This window comes from Castor canadensis, chromosome 3 (assembly GCF_047511655.1).
Source record: "Castor canadensis chromosome 3, mCasCan1.hap1v2, whole genome shotgun sequence".
Taxonomy (NCBI): Eukaryota; Metazoa; Chordata; class Mammalia; order Rodentia; family Castoridae; genus Castor; species Castor canadensis.
Window position 1 is genome coordinate 81,678,343 of NC_133388.1, and position 22,303 is coordinate 81,700,645.

At 41.2% G+C, this 22,303-nt stretch overlaps 1 pseudogene; it reads left to right on the forward strand.

Moving 5' to 3' along the window:
• The first annotated feature begins 324 nt into the window (after window positions 1-324).
• Window positions 325-22,303, forward strand: part of LOC141421411 (sialin-like) — a 34,769-nt pseudogene continuing 12,790 nt past the window's right edge.

Genomic DNA, 22,303 nt, shown 5'->3' on the forward strand with positions numbered 1-22,303 from the left:
AATCGCCGTGCAAGACCCAGGCTTCGAGTCACCCGGCTCCTCCAGCGCGGCCTCGCGCTTTACGACGGTCGGCGGCGGGACGTTCCCAAGAGCACCCGCGGCCACGCCGGCCCCGCCCACCAGACCGGAACTCCGGAACCTTGCTTTCCCCGCCCAGACCTAGGCCGGCGCTGCCGGAACCTAAGATGGTGGGGGACGCAGTAGGCAAGGCCGGCTCTGGGCCGGGCCTCGGTGACAAGACGGGGCGGGGGCGGGGCCAACGCCCGCGCCCCGGCCCCTCCGGGCCAGCGCGGCCCCAGGGCCTGGGCTGTGGGCCCGAGCGCTCCTCCTTGCAGAGTCGCCAGCACCTCAGCTGTGGCAGGCATCGTGAGGCCCACGGCTCGGGGTCCGGCTGTGAATGATGAGGACGAGAACACGGACAGCACCCCGCTCCTGCACGGCGCCTGGAAGCCGAAGCCGGTGAGCGGCGGGACAATCGAGGGGCGGTGGGCCGGCGACACTCCCGGGACGGGCGGTGGTACCGGCGCAGGTGTGTCCCATCCAGGGTACCGACATCCTGGCGGGCCGGCAGGAGCTGTCAGGCGCAAGGGGGCTCAGCGGAGGGGAAGCCCATTCAGGGACCAGCCCGACCGGCCTGTCCGGTGCAGGGACGCCCTCGGGCGGAACCCCGGCAGGTGCAGGTGCAGGTGCAGCCCCACGGGGCCCGCCCGCGGTAGTGCCCACCCAGGGAAGAACCACCTGGGAGGGACCTGCAAATCAATGAGCCGAGGCCAGACAGAGCCTCTGGCTCCCTTCCCTGCGACCGCCAGGTTTCCGCAGCTGCACATCAGCAAGCATGTGATCTGGTGGCTCCCGGGCGGGGAGGACAGATGAAAAAGCATAGGGTCAACATTTGTGGGTGTGCGGAGTAGTCATTGCATAACCCAGCGAACATCTGCCATTGTGCTGAAAGACACAAAAGATCGCAGACTTTTCAGGGTTTTTCCGTGTACGATTTCTATTAGGAAACAGTTCGGTTATCGTCAACATAGGGTATTTATCGAGCTCTATGGTAATTGGCCAAAGTTGTAACAAATTGAAAGGGAAGTACTTCAAAAAGTATCATCCCAGAATCTAGAGAAACTACAGGATTTGCTATTTGATACTTTTGTAATGTAGCTTCTTAAAAAGTAATAATAAAAAAAAACCTAAAGAGCAAATTTGATTGCATGCATTCCATAGTATCAAAGGCGTGCATGACAAATAATTAAATTGGAAATAGAACTTTTGTTGACCAAGGTCTCTCCTTTTTATTTGTTTTTAACATTACCAGACGGTGGCAGTAGATGTGGCAACATTATTTTTCCATCTGGCATGTGAGAGCTTATTTTAGTCAAGGTTGAAGAGAAATATTATATCAAAGTAACATTTTATCCAAAAATCTTAGTTCCATAAACTGATGTGGCTTATGCTGTTAAAATTAGTTGGCCAAGTGACTGAAGTGGTAGAGTGCCTGCCTAGCAAGGGTGAGACCCTGGTTTCAAAGCCCATTACCGTGGGAGAGGGAAGGACAAGGGACAGACAGACACTGATATAATCTTACTTTGTAAAATAGTCCAAATGCGTTAATAGAGACTACTGTACTCAGTTGCAATTGGAATACATATGTGGTCAAAATTTAGCTCAAATGTCAAACATCATTCATTGTCAGAAAATGCATATTGAAACCACAGTGGGCCATTATATACTCCTAGAATGGCTAAAATTCAAATCAGTGCTGACAAAGAGCTGAAATAACTACAACTTAGTTGGTTGGTGAATGGATAAACAAATTGTGTATCCGTAGAATGCAATACTACTCAGTAATAGAAAGGGACAAAAAACTGATCCACATAACATGAATACACTTCAAAAACATGCTGAGCAAAAGAAGTCACCATTTTAGTATGTGATCTCATCGATATGGAGTTTTAGGACAAGTAAAACTAATATGTAATAACATAGTGCAAATCAGTGATTGCCTAGAAGCTGTGGGCAGGAGGGAATCTACAAAAAAGCACTGAGGTACTTTGGGGGATGATATGAAAGTTTTACATCCTGATCTTGATTGGATTAAACATTAGTCACTTTCATTATACTTTGATAAAGTTGAAAGAAAAGAAGCCAGGCATGTAATCCCAGCATTTATGAGGCTTGAGGCAGGAGGATGAGTTCCAAGCCAGCCTAGGCTACATAGTGAGACACTGTCTCCAAAACAAAACATATTTAGGGGTGTGTGTGTTTCTGGAACATGCCAGTAGGAAATCAGCTGTACCTTATCTGTGCCTAAGCATATTGTTTTCTTTTTCTGAAGAGAAAGGCCGAGGAAATGTCCTAACCATAAAATTTTATAGCTGTAAAAAGACCCAAGGCTCCCACTTAGCATAGTGTCATTTTTATGCCAGCAGTGAGGGCCAAATAGGCTTAGTCAGTTGCAGAAGCTTGCACACAGTGGTAGAGACTAGACTCCAAGGTCCCTTGGATTTTAGTCCTAACCTCCTTCCTGGACACATAGTGCTACATGTATGTTACATTCAAGAAATTTCTACTTGAGATCCAGGTTCTGATGCACAGAAGACAGGCAGGAATTTCAGGGTTCTTGGGTCCATTCTGAGAATGAAAGCAGCAGAGGTCGGAAAGATTTTATTCATAGAGAAGAGAAAGGCTTCATGGGGGCATGAAGGGGGACCCAGAAACTGGTGATCCTGTGGGTCAGCTTGGGGATTGGGTTTTTATAGCCTTTTTTATTGCCTGAGGACTGAGATGTGTGTCAGGTGCAAACAAACAAGTTTCCTGGGAAGGAGAGGTGTCTCCTTGACCAATTACCACCTTTTAGGACCTCCTGCAGTTAGTCCTTTAATTCCCCTCTCTCAGTGATCACCCTAACTGCTCTTAGGGACAGGGATAAGTCTATTCAGTGACTGCTTCCTGCTGACAGGGGGCGATGAAGGGGCCCGCAGCATCAGGGCTGACCATGAGAAGGGTTATCAAGGGGACCGAGATAGTAGGTCATTTTCATGTTCATCAGGAGCATCTGTAGTTTGATGGATTCTAGGCGAGAGGCAAGAAACTTGTTCACATAAGTTTAAAATGCAAGGCCCAAACACAAGCAAGAGAATAATGGCAACTATAGGCCCCAGAACAGGTAGGAACCAATCCTGGAGGGGAGCCAGGATTTTATTTGGTTCCATACCTATGTAGAATCCTGAGTTTTGAGAGACTGTTCTCGCAGCCACTTAGCCTGTTGGAGAATGTAGTCTGCAGGTTCCTCTAGGATGCCTAAAGTGTTTATTTATGTGCAATAGGAGGTATTGGCAATAGCATATTGGTCTTGTTTAGCCAAAACAAAATCTAGGACCAGGCAAGAGACAATAAAGACCTTCATATGTCCTTAATGTCAAGGCGTACCTGGTCTGAGGTGCTCTCTACTACTTTGATTAGGTTTTTTTACAGTTACATGATTCACAGTCACCCCATAGCTGATTCCAGCTACAGCTGCAATCCATGCTGAAAACTATTAGAGTAACTTCCCTTTTGAGTTTAAAATTCTCACTAGGTCATGTGGGGTGTAAAGTGGCAGGAGCTGGCTTAGCATCAGTTTTTCATCTTTAGGCACGAGAAGGCTAACTGTAGCAACTGCTGGAAGACATCCTGGCCATCCCTTGGCTATCTGATCTGATTCTTTGCTTAAGTAGCCCACTGGCTGGGGAGTGATGTCCCGGAGCTGAGTCACCACTCCCAGGGTCAGTCCTTCCTTTTCATAGACATATAATTGAAACTTCTCCTGAACCGGGAGACCCAGGGCTGGAGCTGTCATAAAGGCCTTTTTTAACTGGTGGAATGTATTTTCTTATTTGTCATCCCAAATAATAAAGGGCCGGGGGGATCCTTTTTTGTTTCCTTAGGGATTTGATATAAAGACCTAAATATGTAACCCTGTACTGACCCAATTGGGCTTTTTCTTTAGAGATTATTTATTCTCTGTCTGCTAGGAAGTTTAGTAAGGATTCAGTGGCTCGTGAAGTGACAGGCTCAGTCAATTCACAGAGGAGGAGGTCATCTACATATTGTAGCAGAGGAGCTTGTGGATATTGCCACTCTGCCAAGTCTTGGGTTAGAGCCAACCCAAAGAGGTGGGGGCTGTCTCTGAATCTCTGGGGGAGGACAGTCCAGGTGACCTGTCCAGACTTTCCTGAGGGGTCCTCAAAGGCAAAGATAGATTGACTTTTAGGATGTAAGGGAATGCAAAAGAAGGTGTCCTTTAAGTCCAGGACAGAGTAGTAAGCAGTACCTGGAGGTATTTGGGCTAAAAGTGTATAGGGATTTGGAACTACAGGGTGGAGAGGCACTACTGCTTTGTTGATCAGGCAGAGATCTTGGACTAGCCTCCATTTGTTATGTCCCTTCCTGAAACCAAGAATAGGAGTATTGTATGGGCTGAAGCATTCTACTTGCAGGCCCCATCTTTTTAAGTCTTTGATTATGGGAATTAGTCCCTCCTTAACTTCTGGTCTTAAAGGGTATTGTTTTTGATGGGGAAACCAAGAGGGATCCTTCAGATGAATTAGGACTGGGAACACTGTTCGTGCCCATCCCACCGTATGTCTGTCTGTCCACACTGTGGGGGGGGGTCTCCTGTTCCTCTATCGGGGCAACCAAAAGTACTCTCCTGGGGATAAAAGGAGCTACACCCCCAAGTTAGAAGGTCTTGCCCTAGCAGAGGAGTAGGGATTTCTGAGACAATTTAAAAGGAATGACAGCAGTGGAAATCTCCCCAGGAGCAGGCTAGAGGTTTAGTGAAATAATGCTCTAGGAGCTGGCCTGATAGGCCTCAAACAGTAATTTTCTTGGAGGACCTGGGTCAGGAGAGAAAGGAATAGCTGAAATGCTGGCTCCAGTTGAAGCTTTCTATGGATATCTGGGGCTGTGTTAGAAATTTATCTTTTAGGATGATTTCCTCTTCCTGTGACTCTGATACAATGTTGATATGCTCTTGTAAACATCCTTAAGTCTCTGTAGGAAAGCTATGGGGTTTCTACGGGTCCTTGCTGCACAGCTGTGACTTGGGAGTAATTAAGGGGTTTTACCTTGGCTCTCTTAGTTCCCCAAGAATGCAGTGGATGAAATGATTACAGCTCCATTCATCCTTGTCCTTTTCAGGGTCCCACTTAGGATCATACCTAGGTACTGCCTGATCTCCTGTTGGAACTGGGAATCAGGGTTCCCTTTTAGGTATCCAATGTCTTTGTCTTTCTTCTCCCTCCCCCTCCTCCTCCTGTGAGGGCCCAGTCTGAGATAGGGCTACAGGGCTACATTTATATAAGTGATAATCATCCCCAGCTGTAGCTGCCTGATCTAGTACTGGCTGTTCCTCCAGAGAAGAATGTCATTATTGGGGGCCCTTGGGCATTAGATGGGTTTTTTTGGTTCTGGTTCCTCAAGAAAGTTTGGGGGCTTTTTGGAAAGGGTCACCATGGTCTAGGTATCCAGCCTGCATTTGCTCAGCCATTTTGGGTGGTCTCTTAGGTGAAAGAAAAGTTGAATATATGGGACTTGAGTCCACTTTCCCTCCTTTTTACAGAACATATCTAATTGAAGACTAGTATTATAATTAATCTCCCTCCTTCTGGCCATCTTTCCCCATCTCCCAGAGGATACTGTGGCCAGGCCTGTGTTCAGAAAAACTTGAGTTGTTTTGGCTGAAGACTTTCTGGATGAAGGTCTTTCCAGTGTTTTAGTAAGCAGGCAAGGAGGAATCCTTCCAGGATCCTTTAAGCCTGATTCCCCATCTAAAAAGGGAAGCTAGGGAAAATTGATCACATTAACAGAGGTTTTCTCCTTTTACCTAGGCGTCCTCAGGTGAGGAGAAACTCTACATGGGAGACGGTGTCCCTCTCTCCCTTGCTTTCCTGCCCCTGCCACCTGTGGCTAAGGTCATGGGGAAGACAGGTAAGTCCGGCTGCAACCACCCCACCAGAGTGCCCTCTGATCAATTTTTTATCTATTCATTTTGACTTGCCTGTTTGCCTTGTGACCCAGGTACGTGGTTCTCCTCTACCAGCTGAAGGCTTTTAATTCTAAAACAACTCTTATCAAAGTAACCAAGAGGGCTTACATGGCCAGAGAGAGGACCCCTGCAGAGGCATGGACGGGGACTCCTGAAGAGGTAGACTTTGTCCCTCTATATATCCTATGAGACATATATATTTTCTATGAAAAGAGAGGAAGCATCTGAAGGCATTGTTTTGTGTTTTCCTGTAGTAAGGGACAAAAATCATAGAAGACCTTTGAGGTCTCTATCCCTTTAACTGGTTCCCCCCCCGCCCCAGGGCAGACTATGGAACCTGCTTAGCCAGATAAGCCCAAGTTAGAGAGCAGCACTTTCTGGTGTCTGTCATGGGGGATGTAGGGATCTCTCCCGGACTCAGCTGAAGACGGAAGCCCACTGCTATTTAGGTCAAAGTGGGGAGACCACTCATCCTGATCTAAAAGGGAAGAGGAAGAAGAAGCTGAGGATTGGGTGAAGGAGAGTTTCCAGGCTCAACCATCAGGGATTATTGGTCATCACTGCTATCTAGGTCAATCCTGGCAGAGGCAATACTGGAGCACTGGAAGCGAGGGGTGACCTCCAAACTTGGGCATGGGAACCGTGAAGAAAGTGTAGAGATCAGATTGTCTGTTTGCCCCAGACATGGCTGGAGGGGTTCCGATACTTAGCCACCTTTGGAGCCTCAGGGTGGGTCAGGAAGTTGAATCTTCAGCCTTCAGGTGTCACCGGGGAGTTGCCCAGGTCAGAGCACCCTTATACCTTGAAGAGAAACTTTCCTTTCTACCAGCTGTTTTCAGACATTTTCATAAGCAGGTCAGATCTTGAAAGGGAGAGAGTTTAAGGAGGGAGGGAGCCAAGAGTTAAGAGGAAAAAAGCCTGGGTGCACTGAGGTTTTAGCTGTGCCCCTGTAGCATTGGCAGTCTGGTATAAGCCCCCCAGCTGGACTCTGATTTCTCGGGTTGCCTGCCTTGCAGCTGTAGAAGGCTTAGGGCTTTTCCTCAGGTTCCCAAGGGAGAAACCCTCCTTAATGAGAGAGAGAGGGAAAGAGAGAGGAGAAAGAGAGAGAGAGAGAAAGAGAGACAGTGAGTCAGCTTGAGAGTTCCACCATAGCTAAGGCGGGGGGATGGGTTGGTGCTCTGCTATAAGACAGACTCCATCGGCATGCCAGACGATCACAACCATTTCCTAGGCAGTCCCCTCCAGTTTGGTGCAACCTGTACCAACCTCAGGTGAAGAAGTGTCCCTCTATGATCACCAAATATGATGCACAGAAGACACACAGGAATTTTCAGGTGTTCAGGGTTCTTGGGTACACTCTGAAATGAAAGCACAGCCAGACTCCAGCAGCAGAGGGCAGAAAGACTTTATTTGTAGAGAAGAGAAAGGCTGCATGGGGGCATGCAGGGGGAACCGCAAACCCGTGGTCCTGTCAGTCAGGTTGAAAATTGGGTTTTTATAACCTTTTTTGTTGCCCGAGGGCAGAGATGTCTCTCAGGTGCAAAGGGAAGATTCCTAGGAAGGAGAAATGTCTCCACCCAATTATCACCTTTTGGGACCTCCGGCAGTCTATCCATCAGTTTCAATGGCTTCACCTGTAATCTTATTTACTCAGGAGTCAGAGATTGGAAGGATCAAAGTTCAAAGCCAGCCTGGAGAAATAGTTTGTGAGATCCTATCTTGAAAAAAAAAAAACACACAAAAAAAAGGGTTGGTGGAGTGGCTCAAGGTGTAAGCCCTGAGTTCAAACCACAGTACTGCAAAAAAAAAAAAGAAAGAAAGAAAGAAAAGGAAAGAAATTTCTATTTGAAAAATGCTTTATCATTTTTACTTGATCCTTTACAAATTTGAAAATATTCCACTTCTACCTGACCATAAGTAATGGGACATGATTTTAAATTATGAAAAGTGTTTTTTTATTAACAGAGCTAAAGTTAGGATATGTTTCTTTACTGTTAAGAATTAATACCTCTCAGTTTGATATGACAGAATTCTCAGTACCCAGCTCTGTCACTCCTCTCAATGAAGCACCTGCTTTCATTGAGCCTGAGGAAATTCAAAGATGCACACCAAAACAATGGGAGAAGGGTGGCTCAGTACTGATAACAGTAAGTCTGCAGGTTTTTCTTCCTAATTTAGATATGGGAAATGGAGGGTATTAAATAAAAGCAAAGTTTTTCCTGCTATACATAAAAATTCGTTCATCATAGTTTCCATCAGTTGAAGGCTTGCTTGTATATAAGTGGGATATCTCTTGTATTTGATTATTGATTGATTATTTGTATCAGTTCAAAATTCTGTTGCACCAATGATGTGCTCACTCATGATACAAGAAGTCAGCTTTAGGGGTTCTAATACATTACTTGTGTTTACAAAACAGCATAGATCTGAGAGCTGAGTGCCTAATTTTCAGTCCCAACTCCACTAACTAGCTGTGTGAGTGTTGACATGTCAACTAACCTCTCTGTGCTTCCTTTATCTATAAATCAGGAAAAGTAATATACTTTAATATAAAGTTATTGTGAGAATTAAAATGAACTAGTAGAAAGGGCTTAGAATAGAGTTTGGCACATGTTAGTTTTTATCATCATCATCACAGACCATTTGCTGTTTGTATTCCTCAGAGAACTTAGTACTGAAAAAGGAGGGTCCCATTCTTCATGGTCACACTCTGCTGGAATTTGTGATTATTTGTGATTTTCTGGCTTATAAATACAGAAACTTGCATGCATCCTGTGCTTTGTTTCCACTGGTTTTAGTTTAGGGTACTTGCCCTACTCTTCTTTTAGTAGAAGGAAGAGTTTACATTCAAAGCCACAAGCATACCAGTTCTACCAGACACGGCTCTAGGCGCTGGGAATACATAGCAGTGAACATCACAGAACAGAAGCCTCATAGAACTTTTATATTCCAGTATGTATTTTCCTAAACTATTAGCCCTCTCTATTTTACTTTCTTCTTGGTTTAGAATCAGAATCTGACACTTTATCTCCTTGCCAATCTCTAAATTCCCTTGCCCTCTACTGTATCATCCCATCTATCTCAGTGCTAGCTCTCTGATGTCTCAGCACCTCCCGTAGCATGGATGAGCAGTGCTTGAAGTTAACACAGGGCAGGTGCTCCCACTCCCCACTTAGCAATCCTGCTTCACTGGGAGCCTCATGCCCCACAAATCCTAACTTCTCACAAATGAGAAGTAACTATGATTCCTACCTCAACTTCTAATATCTAGAAAAAGTAATGTACTAAGCAGTGTTTTAAGTATTTACTAACTCAGTTCATCTTTATAATGCCCATAATACTGGCAAAATTCTTGTCTGGTACCAAGCACATAGTAAGTACTCAACAAATATTAGCTATTATTTTTTGTTAGTAAACTCCATACCAGCTGTCTCACTCAATAGCATTAGTTCTCAGAGTTGCTGCAGTTCCTAGTACTGCCACCTCAGATCCTATAGGATTTCCTGCTCTCCCTCTGACCACCTTTCTCATTTCCATGCTTCCTTTTTCAATTCTTTATTACCATATTATTATTGTACTGAGGGTACATTGTAGCATTTACAAAAGTGCTTACAATATATCTTAGTTACATTCACCCCCTCCATCATTCTCCTTTGCTCCCCTGCCCCTATTTTGCTTGGGTTGCTCTTCTTCCTCTGAACTGCCTGGCAACTTCCTTCCTGCTCATAGAGGAATACTCAGTCAAATATTCCTCCTCCAAAAGTCTTTCCCATCCCAAACTCATGTTATACATGTATATATGAAGGCCTGAATTGAGGGTCTTCACCTTGAGCCACTCCACCAGCCATGGGTTGTGGTTTTTTTTTTGAGATAGGATCTCACAAACTATTTGCTCAGGCTGTCTTCTAACTATGATCTTCCTAATCTCTGCCTCCTGAGTAGCTAGGATTATAGGCATGAGCCATCAAGCGCCTGGCTCAGGTCAGATTTTTTAGTAATTTGAAACCATTTTTCTCACCTTTCACTTCCCAAGCTTGCAGCCCCACATGTACTCACATGATAAAGTATACCATAGTCCAAATCAAGCATCCCTTGAGGGGAAACTAATAACATACAGAAAAGGAAGGTAACTGCAAAAAGAATAAAATACAATAATGACAGTGCAAGTCAGAATGGCAGAAAATAAAGTTACTTAGAGTAATGAATTTAGTAACTTCATTCCTTCCTTTTACTTACTGTCATATCTAGCCTTTAGGTGAGGCCTATTAATTCTGCATTTAAACTTACCTCAACTCCACCCACTTCTCTCCATTACCTCTGCTTTCACCATCATTTAAGTCATCTTCATCTCCTACTTTCTTTGGAAAGGTCCAACAGTCCCCTAAGCAATCTCCCTCAGTCTACATCCCCCACACCCATTCACACTTTTCCCCTGAGTAAACTTTACAAAGCAACTATGAGCTTTTTTTGGGGGCGGGGGGAGGAAGGGTCTCACTATGTAGCCCAAGCTAGTCTCCAAACCATGATCCTTCTTCCTTAGCCTCTAGTGCTGGAATTACAGGAATGTGCAACCATAACCTTTTTAAACCAAAAATCACTACTGAAGCAGACAATGAGCTTTTTAAATACTACTTTGACAAAGCAAATATAGTGCATGAATCTGGATTTTTCTTGCTCTAAATTATTTGAAGTAACATATTTTAATTACCCAAATTTGGTAAGATTATAATTTCCCCATCAAGATTTCCATGTAATATTGCCTGACAAAGCATTGATAGAGAAAATGTGCTGTGGAGGTGTGACTCAAGTGGTAGAGTACCTACTTTGCAAGCTGGAAGCCCTGAATTCAAACCCCAGTACCACTAAAAGAAAAGAAAGAAAAAAAATGTGCTGTGCTATGTTGTAAAACATGCCTTTTAGACCCCAAACTGTCCTTAACTGGACAGCTGCCTATTTCATGGAAATGGAAAGCAAATTTGCATAAATTCAAATAACAGAAAGTATGAATGGAGCTTTAGAAATAGAGCTCTGGACTGTCAGAGTGGCACAAGTGGTAGAGTGCCTGCTTAGTAAGCATGAGGCCCTGAGTTCAAACCCCAGTATCACCAAAAAAATTAGAAATACAGCTCTCACAGATCTGTATCTAACCATAATTTTAATAGCTCTATTCCTGAAAAGAAGGATTCAAGAATACCAAATGAAGAGTTTTCTGTTAACTTGCACAGACAAAAAAATTGATTGCAATTGTTAAGTGTGGGAAGGCTCTTAGGAAAATGAGTGGGATTGTAGTGAATTAATTTATACTCAGCTATAATATTGTCTGAGTTTCCATCTGAATCAGACTATCTGAATCAGGGCCGAGACCTTTGTATCTGAAAAAATATACTTTTGTTTAAGGTCACTGGAAATAGTTGTGAAGCAGAGGGAAGTGTACACACGCAAATAGCATATGGCTCTATATGAACTGTTAGTGTCATTACCAAATAAGAGCATAGGTGTTTTCATATGTGCATTTTATGGGGTTTTTACATATGTAATTTTAACTTACCATCGCCTGGTGAAATAAGTGGATATTTGGTTTGTTTATTTTGTGGTGCTAGGGATTGAACCAGGACCTGGTGCATGTTAGGCAAGTACTCTACTACTGAGCTCTACCCCAGTCCAGATGTTCATATGTCAACATTTATCTACTCTTTGTTTTGTTGTCATTTTGTTTTGTTTGTGGTGTTGAGCAATGAACCCCCGCCTCCCAGATGCTAGGCAAATGCTCTACCATGGACCTATATCTCCAGCCCAGATTTCTTTTAAAGGGACAGGGTCTCTCTGTATTGCCCAAACTGTTCTCATACTCATGGACTCAAGTGACCCTCACATCTGAGCCTTCCATGCCCAGCTTTTAAACAGATATTTATCAAACATTCAGTGTTGACCACAGAAAGAAAATCCATGTGTAAGCATATAATTCAAGTGAAGACTGGGTCAAACTCATCCTCTCACATGTCCCTTGTTTCATTGGTTCCTCCAGCTTCCTCTGCCTTCTGGTATATTCACTTATTTACCTTTGGGCCCTTTAAGCATGATAGCTACTGAGCAACTGTCATAGATCTGCAACTGTCATAGATTCTGTACGTTTTCTTATGGATTCTTAAATACATTTAAGTTAGGAGAGCCTTAAGTATTATCATGGCTTCTGATTTAAACCTAGCCTCTGAGAATATTCTTCAAGGTAAGAAATTTATCAAGAGTTTTGTGTCCTATTCAATATTTCTTTTTTTTCTTTTTATTTTCTTGTGCTACATTTACAGTGAGATGGCTACTTCCCATAGTCAATAGTATATATGCCATTCATTGTAAGTACTCAAGTACTTACCAATAATAATTAGTTAGATTTTTAGGAATAGTGATACCATTAAACTCCCTTATCTATTTTTTTTCATGCCTTGTCTTTGCCAGCTGAGTGGGATTAGTGGTTCACTTTGAATGTGGAACAGAGATTTTTCTGAGCAAATTTGACAAAGCTATTACTCCCGTGTTTTAATGGACTGTCCTAAAGTTTGGGCTCTCAGGTGTTAAGTTTTTATCAAAACTAGATATAGGGAACAAATTATTTTTGGTAAATCTTTTCAAATACACTTAATCTCAGGCTATTTCAGAAAATATTCATGACTATCAGTTTATCAGTGTACTTCTAAAAATGATTTTTTCATAATTTAGACAACATCAGGTAATTTACTCTTCTAATTAAAGTTTCTCTCAATATTTATTTCACCTCCAGTGTGCTACTCTGCGCGTTACAACTTAGCAATTTCATCATTTTTTGGTTTCTTCGTTCTCTATGCATTACGTGTGAATCTGAGCATTGGATTAGAGGATATGGTAGATTCAAATACAACTTCCATGGATAAGAGAACTTCCAAGGAGTGTGCAGAGCACTCGTCTTCATAATCAAACGGTAGGTGGTACTTTTTAAGCAAACAATCTTACTTAATCCTAAAATATTTCCAAGTAAAAATACTGAAACATCTGCCTTCATCCAGCAGAAACTAAAACACTTATTTCCATGTGTACTCTGAGTCACATTCTTTTTGTGTTTCCCCAGGAACTGGTTGAACAGTAACTTATAACTATAGCTGCTGACATGCAGTCAAACACCTTGATCTGTTAAAAGTAGCTCCTCAGTTTCTTCTAAACTTGCAGAGAATGTGGAAAAAGTTGTTTGGCATAGCAGAAAATAAGATTGCTTTAAATACTGCTGAGTATTTTCTAAGGACTATTAGTTGCTATTGTGCTTCACTTGCATGGTTACAGTTGCAGTGGAATTTGGGTACTCTTAGCTGCAGAATGGGAAATAAAAACTGGTCAGTTTCTAAAGGCATTCTTTGCCAGCATTTATACATGCTTAACCTAATCTTCAGTCATTTGTTCTGCCTCACATTATAGTGGAGTTGATAAATGTGTGATCATCCTTTGTTTAGAATGGAGTGTTACATACTTTAAATGTTTTCCTTTGCCTTATGTAACATTAATAATATTGCTGAATAGCACATTTGGTTACATATCACTAAAGCCCACCTCCTTCAGGGGTAGTTCTGCTGGACGAGTTCATGAAATCTAAAATTCCACAAATAAACTGCAAACTGTGTAATTAGTGGCTTGCTTTGTATCTTTCCCTTTGGCAAGTACATTTGTTGACCTAGCCATGTGTCTTCATCTGCCTCATATAGGCAGTAAAAAGAAATCTTGGAGTGGGTCTGGTCATAGTGACTTAGTTATACAGCTTCATTCATTAAGATATCAGCTATTCAGATGAGTCACTAAACCCTCATTGTTATCTTACTGTCTTCTGCCGCTAGTTAAAAGGCAGGTCTCCTCACATGGAGTTTATGGCTGAGTTTAAATCCTTGCTATAAAGTGTCCCATGTGCTTGTTCAAGTGGTTGGTCTGAAATGGGGAGGTATTATGTATATTTGTGCATGCTAACATCCAACATTAAGTGAATACTCACTGTGTATCAGACCTTATTGTATTTATTTCTTCCTACATTACACACTCAGTAAGTGACAGAGATAGGGTTAAACCGAGGCCTTTCTTTAAAGCTTGGTTTAATAGCTTCCTAGATTAAGCCCATGGTTCTTTTTTGAGTGTTCTTGGTCAGAGCTGTTACAAAGCCACCATAGCTTAGCCTCTAGTCTAGTTTCATAAAATAGCAAGCCTTTTTGAAGTTTATGACTTTCAATTATTTTTTTTTTTTTTTGGCAGTACTGTAGGGTTGAACTCAGGGCCCCACACTTACTAGGCAGGCACTCTGCCACTTGAGCCACTCTGCCAGCCCTGTTTTGTGTTGGGTATTTTAAACATAGGGTCCCGAGAACTATTTGCCTGGGTCTGGCTTCAAACCATGATCCTCCAGATTTCTACCTTGGAGTAGGTAGGATTCCAGGTGTGAGCCACCAGTGTCTGCTGGTTGTTTTTCCCACTTGAGCCACACATTCAGCCCTTTTTTGGTTTGAGGTTTTGTTTCTGTTGGTTGTTTTTGAGATGAGGTCTTGTTTAATGCTCAGGCAGACCTGCACCACAATCCCTCTTATTTGTGCTTCCCTGCCTGGCTGGGATGACAGATGCATACTACCTTGCCCATCCATGAGTTGATATGGGGTCTTGTGAACTTTTGCCCTGCTTGATCTCTAACTGTGATCCTCTCAATAATCTGCTTTCCATAGGCACGAGCCACTGCACCTGGCTGATGACTTTCAGTTCTTTTCCACTCACTTCTAGAAAACTGCACATCTGTATGGCAGTGACTCACATACCTACTAAGATGTTTGCATATACTGCAATCCACAACCGTAGTTCACCATTTCATTTATATGTACTTACATGCCAGTAAGAGAAAGGAACTGTTTAATCAAGCTCTTAAAAGATTTTTTTTCTTCCTGCATTTTACAGGGTAAAAGGTATCACTGGGAATGCAGGAACTTGAGGATGGATACTTTGTTCTTCTTCTTATGGCTACATCATCACACAGATCCCTGGAGGATATATGGCCAGCAAAGTAGGTGGGAAACTGCTCCTTGGGTTTGGGATCCTCAGCACTGCTGTCTTCACCCTGTTCATGCCCATTGCTGCAGATCTGGGAGTCATAGCTCTCATTGTACTTACAGCACTGGAAGGACTAGGAGAGGTAAAGTTTTTGTCTCTTGTTTTACTTTTTACCTGATATTTTTGTTCTCCTCTTCTTAAAACCATCAGTCTGTGGTGTGTATATGAACCAAAATTACCATTGAATAACAAGTTATAACAACATTTAGCTAGAAAAGAACCTGAGATAAAGCCATCTCATCTCATCTAAGTGGAAGCACCCCAAAGTTAGAAGCTACACTCAAGATTGGAGAAAACACTTTCCATGGGAGACTATAGCTCATACTTTAGGAGATGAGAAAATAAACCATTTGATTTTACCACACTTTACACAGTTTGTTGTCGAATTGCTTTATTTTACTTTTAAATTAGTTGTCATTCATGGAACTTCCTCTTTATCATTTGTTCTTTTCTTGTTTCTGATCCTCTAACTTACAGAGACAAATCATTTATGATTTTATATAACTATCCCAATTTAGTTCTATGATTCTTCTGGACTTTTCTGCTGTAAGAATTGTTATTATTAATTTTCATCTCTTTTTCTCTCCTAAGATGTCTATAGATCATTTTTAATTATTTTTGTTTGTTTTGGTTTTGATGCAGGGATCATACCTAGGGCCTTAAGAATACTAAATATGCATTCTACCTCTGAACTATACCCTAAGCCCCACTTAAGCAACTCTTAATTCCTATCTTTCTTTTCCTCCCACTTCTCTTTTGTATACCTCCATCTTTAAATAATGATTTCTTTTCCTTTGTAACTTTGAACATCTACCTTTGAAACCTAGGCATAGATTTATTGTGCTGTCTTGCATTTCTTTAACTTAAACACAATAGTGGCATGCAGGGAGCATGAAGGTTATGTTAGGTAGCACTGTATGATTCGTGTTGGAAAGAACTCTGAAATAGTGTCAGAAAAATCAGAGTTGGAGTAATAGCTCCACTGTATCTAACAGTAAAACCTTGAGTAAGAGCTAACCTCTAATCCTCATTTCCATCATTGTAAAAATTGGGATTAAATCTAGGCATGGTGGAGCATGTCTGTATTGCCAGCTACTTGGGAGGCTAAGGTGGGAGGGTCAAAAGTTGAGACCTGCCTGAACTACATAATGAGTTCAAGGCTGGCCTGGGCAGCTAATTAGACTCTGTCTCAAAATAAAAATTAAAAAATGCTGGGACTGTAGCTCTGTGGTAGAGCATTTGCCTAGCATACACAAGGCCCTAGGTGTGATCCCCAGTACTGCCAAAAAAGAAAAACAATTGTGACCAAAATACCTCCCCATACTCAGTCACAGGATAAATATAAAGCTTATATAGGAGAAAGGTTGCTAAAGTACTTTGAAAATCTCCAAGTACTGTTTAAAGTTGTGTAATTTATCAGAGTGTTATTTTATCCTTATCATCTTTGCATCTCATTTTTCTATTAGTACTAATAATTCTGTTTTTATCTTTACAATAATTTTTTTGTGGTACTGGAGTTTGAACTCAGGACCTCACACTTGCTAGGCAGATGCTGCACCACTTGAACCACTCTGCCAGCCCTTTTTTGTGTTGAATATTTTCAAGTTAGAGTCTAATGAATTACTTGCCTGGGCTGGCTTTGAACCATGATCCTCCTTATCTCTGCCTCCTGAATAGCTAGGATTATAGGTATGAGCCACCTGTGCCAGGCCTTTACATAATGATGTAAGATTATAGTAGTCTAATAACTAAACCCTTCTTCGTTACAAAATAAAAATTATCTCTATTACTAGGTTATCCTTTTTCTTACCTAAATAAAATATATTTATTTATAGTATATTTTCTTTGATCTAAGTAGCCAATCTCACCTTGGGCTGTAGCTCCATGGTGGAGTGGTTGCCTAGCTTGTACAAGGCCCTGGGTTCAATATCCAGCACTGCAAGGAAAAACAAAAACACAAAAAAACTTTAAAACAAGTAATAAATCTCCTTAATATATTCTCATACTTTGGCTTCCTGTCTGTTTATGGAACTAATTGAACATTACAGCATACTTTTTGCATTACTACTCAGGGGATAGATAGCGTACATCAGCTCTGCCTCCCATGGTACTTCTCCATTCCTTTTTGTTCTGAAAGAATCAGCAGAAATTATTAAAGCATGTTTTAGCTCTGCTAGTAATAATTCTAACTACCTTTTATCTTTATAATAGTTAGGCAAGATAGAGAACATTATCCCTTTTTTTACAGTTGAAGAAACTGAAGTTCTAGATGGTTGACTAGGGAGAGATGGCCCAAACAAGGTATGCACATATGAATAAATGTACAAACAATTAAAAGAAAGATGGTCGGCTAGTCTTTCTAAGGTTATACAGCTAGGGAGTGGCCAAGAAGTGTGAATTTGTTGATGCGTGAATCTACCAAAACCCATTCTCTCTTCCTCTCTTGTGTATCTCCTGCTCTGCCAAGTGTCCATGGGCCTCCTGGTGTCCGTGTTCCATTACCTCTCCATATCAGAAATTGGCATTTACTGAGCTCATTATCACTAGGAGGAAAGGACTATGAACACTCTCATTGAATTCATTTTTTTCTAAAAGGACCATTTTTCCTGTTGATTTAATTTTAATATCCTCCAGTATCCCAAAGTATTAGCTCAGTATTTTTAAAAATTACAAAGTGGTAATAGTCCCATTTCATCCAGATCACTAACAAAGAGAATGAATAAAATTAACCTTGAGAGTGATCCCTGTGTGTCATCACCCAGGACATTCTTTCAGATTTATTGTAACCCTTCCCTTACCTTATAGTCCCCAAACCAGTCCACAAGTCCATGAACCTTTATCCAGATTTTGAAAGTGTTTCATTCTAAGGTGTTTTCACTTAACACTGACACTAATTTAACACTGTAAAGACATCTCACTTGCTAGAATTTGATTCTGGTTTGGTTCTTATCCAGGAATTTCTTTCCTAACAAAATACCCAATTTTAAGCATTAGCAAAACTACCCTGTATTTCATCAGAAATATTTTCCACACCCCTCCCAGGGTGTTACATTTCCAGCTATGCATGCCATGTGGTCTCCTTGGGCTCCTCCTCTTGAAAGAAGCACACTTCTCAGCATTTCATATGCGAGTAAGATAACCATTATATTAAATTTTTGCTACAGTGCATTGTGTGTACACTAATGTGGGGAGAAAAGTAAGTGCCTACATGCCAGGATCGTACAACACTGGATGACTCTTTTGGGGGAAAATAAACTTTTGAGGGGTATAACTTTATTACCCCTCAAATATACAGTAATGTGTCTTGGTTAACTAATATCATTTTACCCATCTACCATCATTTATTTCAAAGTGTGCTGTCTTTTTAAATGGCATAGAATGCTATTAAAAGAAGAAAAAAAGAAGACCAGTAGCAGGAAAATTGAGAAATTTTGTCCTTTAATTGTGGTTTCTAATTTGATTGTATAATGAACATATCACGACTCTCAATCCTTCTCTTCATGAATTTTTTTCTATGCATTTATTTGTCATCACTTTGAGCTTAAGTAAGATAACATGAGCTTTCTGTATGTGAATTATAATTTTACCAAATAACATAAGAACCTCTAGCTCTTCTTGCACTAAGTGAATGGAAAAATTTCCACCTGGATTTTTGTTTGTTTTATTTTGGGGTCTTTTTTTGAGACAGACTCTAGCTGTTGTAGCCCAGCTGAAACTCACTATGTAGCCTGGCTTGCCTTCATCTCGAAATCCTACTTTCTCAGCCTCTTGAGTGCTGGATTATAGGCATAAACCACTATGCCTGGCTCCACCTGACTAATTTTAAATACAGTGGTTGACCAAGACCTGTCTAGGTGACTTTTAGGTTAAAATCTGAACAATAAGAACAAACCAGGCATGCAAAGAGCAGAAAAAAGAACATTCCAACCAATAAGAACAGCATGTACAAGGACTCTTAGGAAGGAAATAATATAAGAGTTCAAAGAAATGAAAAAGCACTGAGGGTGGTTAGAAGATAGTGAATAAACAGGCTAATAGCATAAGATAAGGCTAGAGATATAGACAAGAGCCAGGCCATATCAGACCCTACAGGCCATGGGAAGGGATGATGATTTCATTCACCCCCCCCCCCAATCCCAAATACAATGGGGAAACATAGAGGGTTTGGGATATTTTTGTTTCTTTGGCAGTACTGGGGTTTGAGCTTAGCACCTCATACTTGCTAGGCAGGCACTTTACCACTTGAGCCACTCACCAGTCCTTTTTTGCCTTGAGTATTTTCCAGATAGGGTCTATTTGCCCAGGTTGGCTTCTGATCTCTGCTGGTGTTTGTTTTTATTTTTGTTTTAGGAGAGTTAGGGGTGGGGTTGCTTTTGTTTTTGTATGTTTTTATTTCTTTAGTTATTTGGTTTTTGGTGCTGGTGTTTTTTTCTTTTGTTCATGATTTTTTTTTATTTTTATTGTTTTATTATTTATATGTGCATACAAGGCTTGGGTCATTTCTCTCCCCTGCCCCCACCCCCTCCCTTACCACCCACTCCACCCCCCCTCTCTCCCCCCCACCCCCTCAATACCCAGCAGAAACTATTTTGCCCTTATCTCTAATTTTGTTGAAGAGAGAATATAAGCAATAATAGGAAGGAACAAGTGTTTTTGCTGGTTGAGATAAGGATAGCCAAACAGGGAGTTGACTCACATTAATTTCCTGTGTGTGTGTGTTACCTTCTAGGTTAATTCTTTTTGATCTAACCTTTTCTCTAGTTCCTGGTCCCCTTCTCCTATTGGCCTCAGTTGCTTTTAAGGTATCTGCTTTAGTTTCTCTGCGTTAAGGGCAACAAATGCTATCTAGTTTTTTAGGTGTCTTACCTATCCTCACCCCTCCCTTGTGTGCTCTCATTTTTATCATGTGCTCAAAGTCCAGTCCCCTTGTTGTGTTTGCCCTTGATCTAGTGTCCACATATGAGGGAGAACATATGATTTTTGTTCGTGATTTTTTTTTTTGAGAGTAGGTCTTACAGTGTAGCCCAGGCTGGTGTTGAACTCATGATCCTCCTGCCTTAGTGTTCCAAGTGTCATTACAGGCAAATGCCACCAGGCCTGCATCACATTAAAGGTTTTTACAAGTGAGAGACAGGATCAAACAATTGTTTGTGCTACTCCGAGGCAACTAAAAAGCTTTACTTTTATTTCAACAAGTTTCTTATTAGCCCTACGGAACATTTTTGAACCTTTCCCCAGACACTCGAGTTTCCAACACATGGGTGGTTTACTATATCGTGTGTGTGCATGTGTGCGTGTGTGAGTGACTGGGATTTTAACTTAGGGCTTCATGCTTACAAAGCAGGCAATATACTACTTGAGCAACGCTTTAATTTTGCTCTGGTTATTTTGGAGATAGGGTCTTGCAAACTATTTGCCGGGGCTGGCCTCAAACCTCAGCTTAGCATTACAGTCATGAGCCACCAGAGCCCAGCTCGTATTTTTGGGTTTTTTTGAGACAGGGTCCCAGGTTGCCCCAGAATTTACAATCCTCCTACATCAGCCTCCTGAGCACTAGCATTACAAGTATTCACCAGCACACCCCAATGGTATATCATACTGTCATGAATCTTCCTATTGATTGACTCCTTCTGATCCATCAATACAGCTGTCAGTTACAAAGGTGTAACTACATTAATGTATAGATGTTTATATATTGTCAGTTTTCTAGAAAATGATCCACTAAGAGAGTGGAGAAGTGTTTATATTTACATATGACTAATGTGACTCCTTTAGATTTTTTTTCTTTTCTTTTTTCTGTACTGGGGCTTGAACTCAGGGCCTACACCTTGAGCCACTCCACCAACCCTTTTTTGTGATGGAATTTTTTGAGACAGGTCTCACCAACTATTTTCCCGTGCTGGCTTTGAACTGTGATCCTCCTGATCTCTGCCTCCTGAGTAACTAGGATTGCAGGCATGAGCCACTGGTGCCTAGTTCTCCTTCAGATCTTAGTAGTTCTTTCTAGGCAGGTGTTCTATTGCTTCAGCCACACCTCCTGGTCATGGGTTTTCATAGTAATTCTTTTATCAGCTGCTCCCTATCCTTTTTAAGCAATATGCCTGTCCCTTCTTTTTCTTCTTTCTGGAAAATTTATAGTCTTATGTGTTATTCTAGGAGCACAGCTTGGAACAGTAATTTCACTTCCTCTTTCTGGACTCATTTGCTACTACGTGAATTGGACTTATGTCTTCTACTTTTTTGGTAAGTTAAAATTTGAACCTAAGTTTTATAGCATAACAAATCCAAACTGTAATAATCAGTTAATATATTTTAATATATAATAAGACATATATACATATGTCTAATCATCAGTTAAAATATATACATTATTCCAACTTGCTGAAGTAATCATCTCCTAAACCACAAAGTTCTAAATCACTGACACCTGCTTTTCAATTTGCTATAGTTAAAAGGATCTACCTGAGTTATCACCTGATGTTAGTTTTAGACTATTTCTTAGTAGAAGCTGCTGTTGAATTCTGGAATTAAATGCCACACTACCAAAAGTTACTGTGTTGGGTACTATAAAAAAAATGTGTGTTGGAAAATATTTCTTCTCATCAAAGCAGGTGGGATGCTCATGCTTGGCCCTTATTTTAGTCTGAGGACATTTCTCAGATTCATTGGCAAGATAAGATACATTCTGAACAAATTAGATTTTCACGTAGACATTTCATGCAGGAAATACATCTACCATCAAAATAACAGCAGGAGCATGACTCAAATGGTAAAGTGCTTGCCTAGCATGTGCAAGACCCTGAGTTCAATTCCCCCTGTACTGAAAAAAATTTGACTACTAAGTCAGGAGATATCAAAACAAATAAACAAAGTAGACACTTATGGAAATATATAGATTGTAGAAATTTATTTTCAAAAAGATTTGTCTGGTGGTCCATGACTACGATCCCAGCACTGAAGAGACTGAGACTGTACAACAAGACCCTGTCCCCCAAAAAAACTTGTCTGGTAGATCCTGATAGACAGAGCCATGTGGGTAAAAGCTGTTTTCTCAAAATGTTTAGGAATTACACATTAAAGAATTGAAACTTGAAATTGAAACTCATTTTACATTGAATTTACAGTTAAGTTTTCTTTCAAGTCATGTAAAAATTGCTGTTGATACATTCTAAATTTACT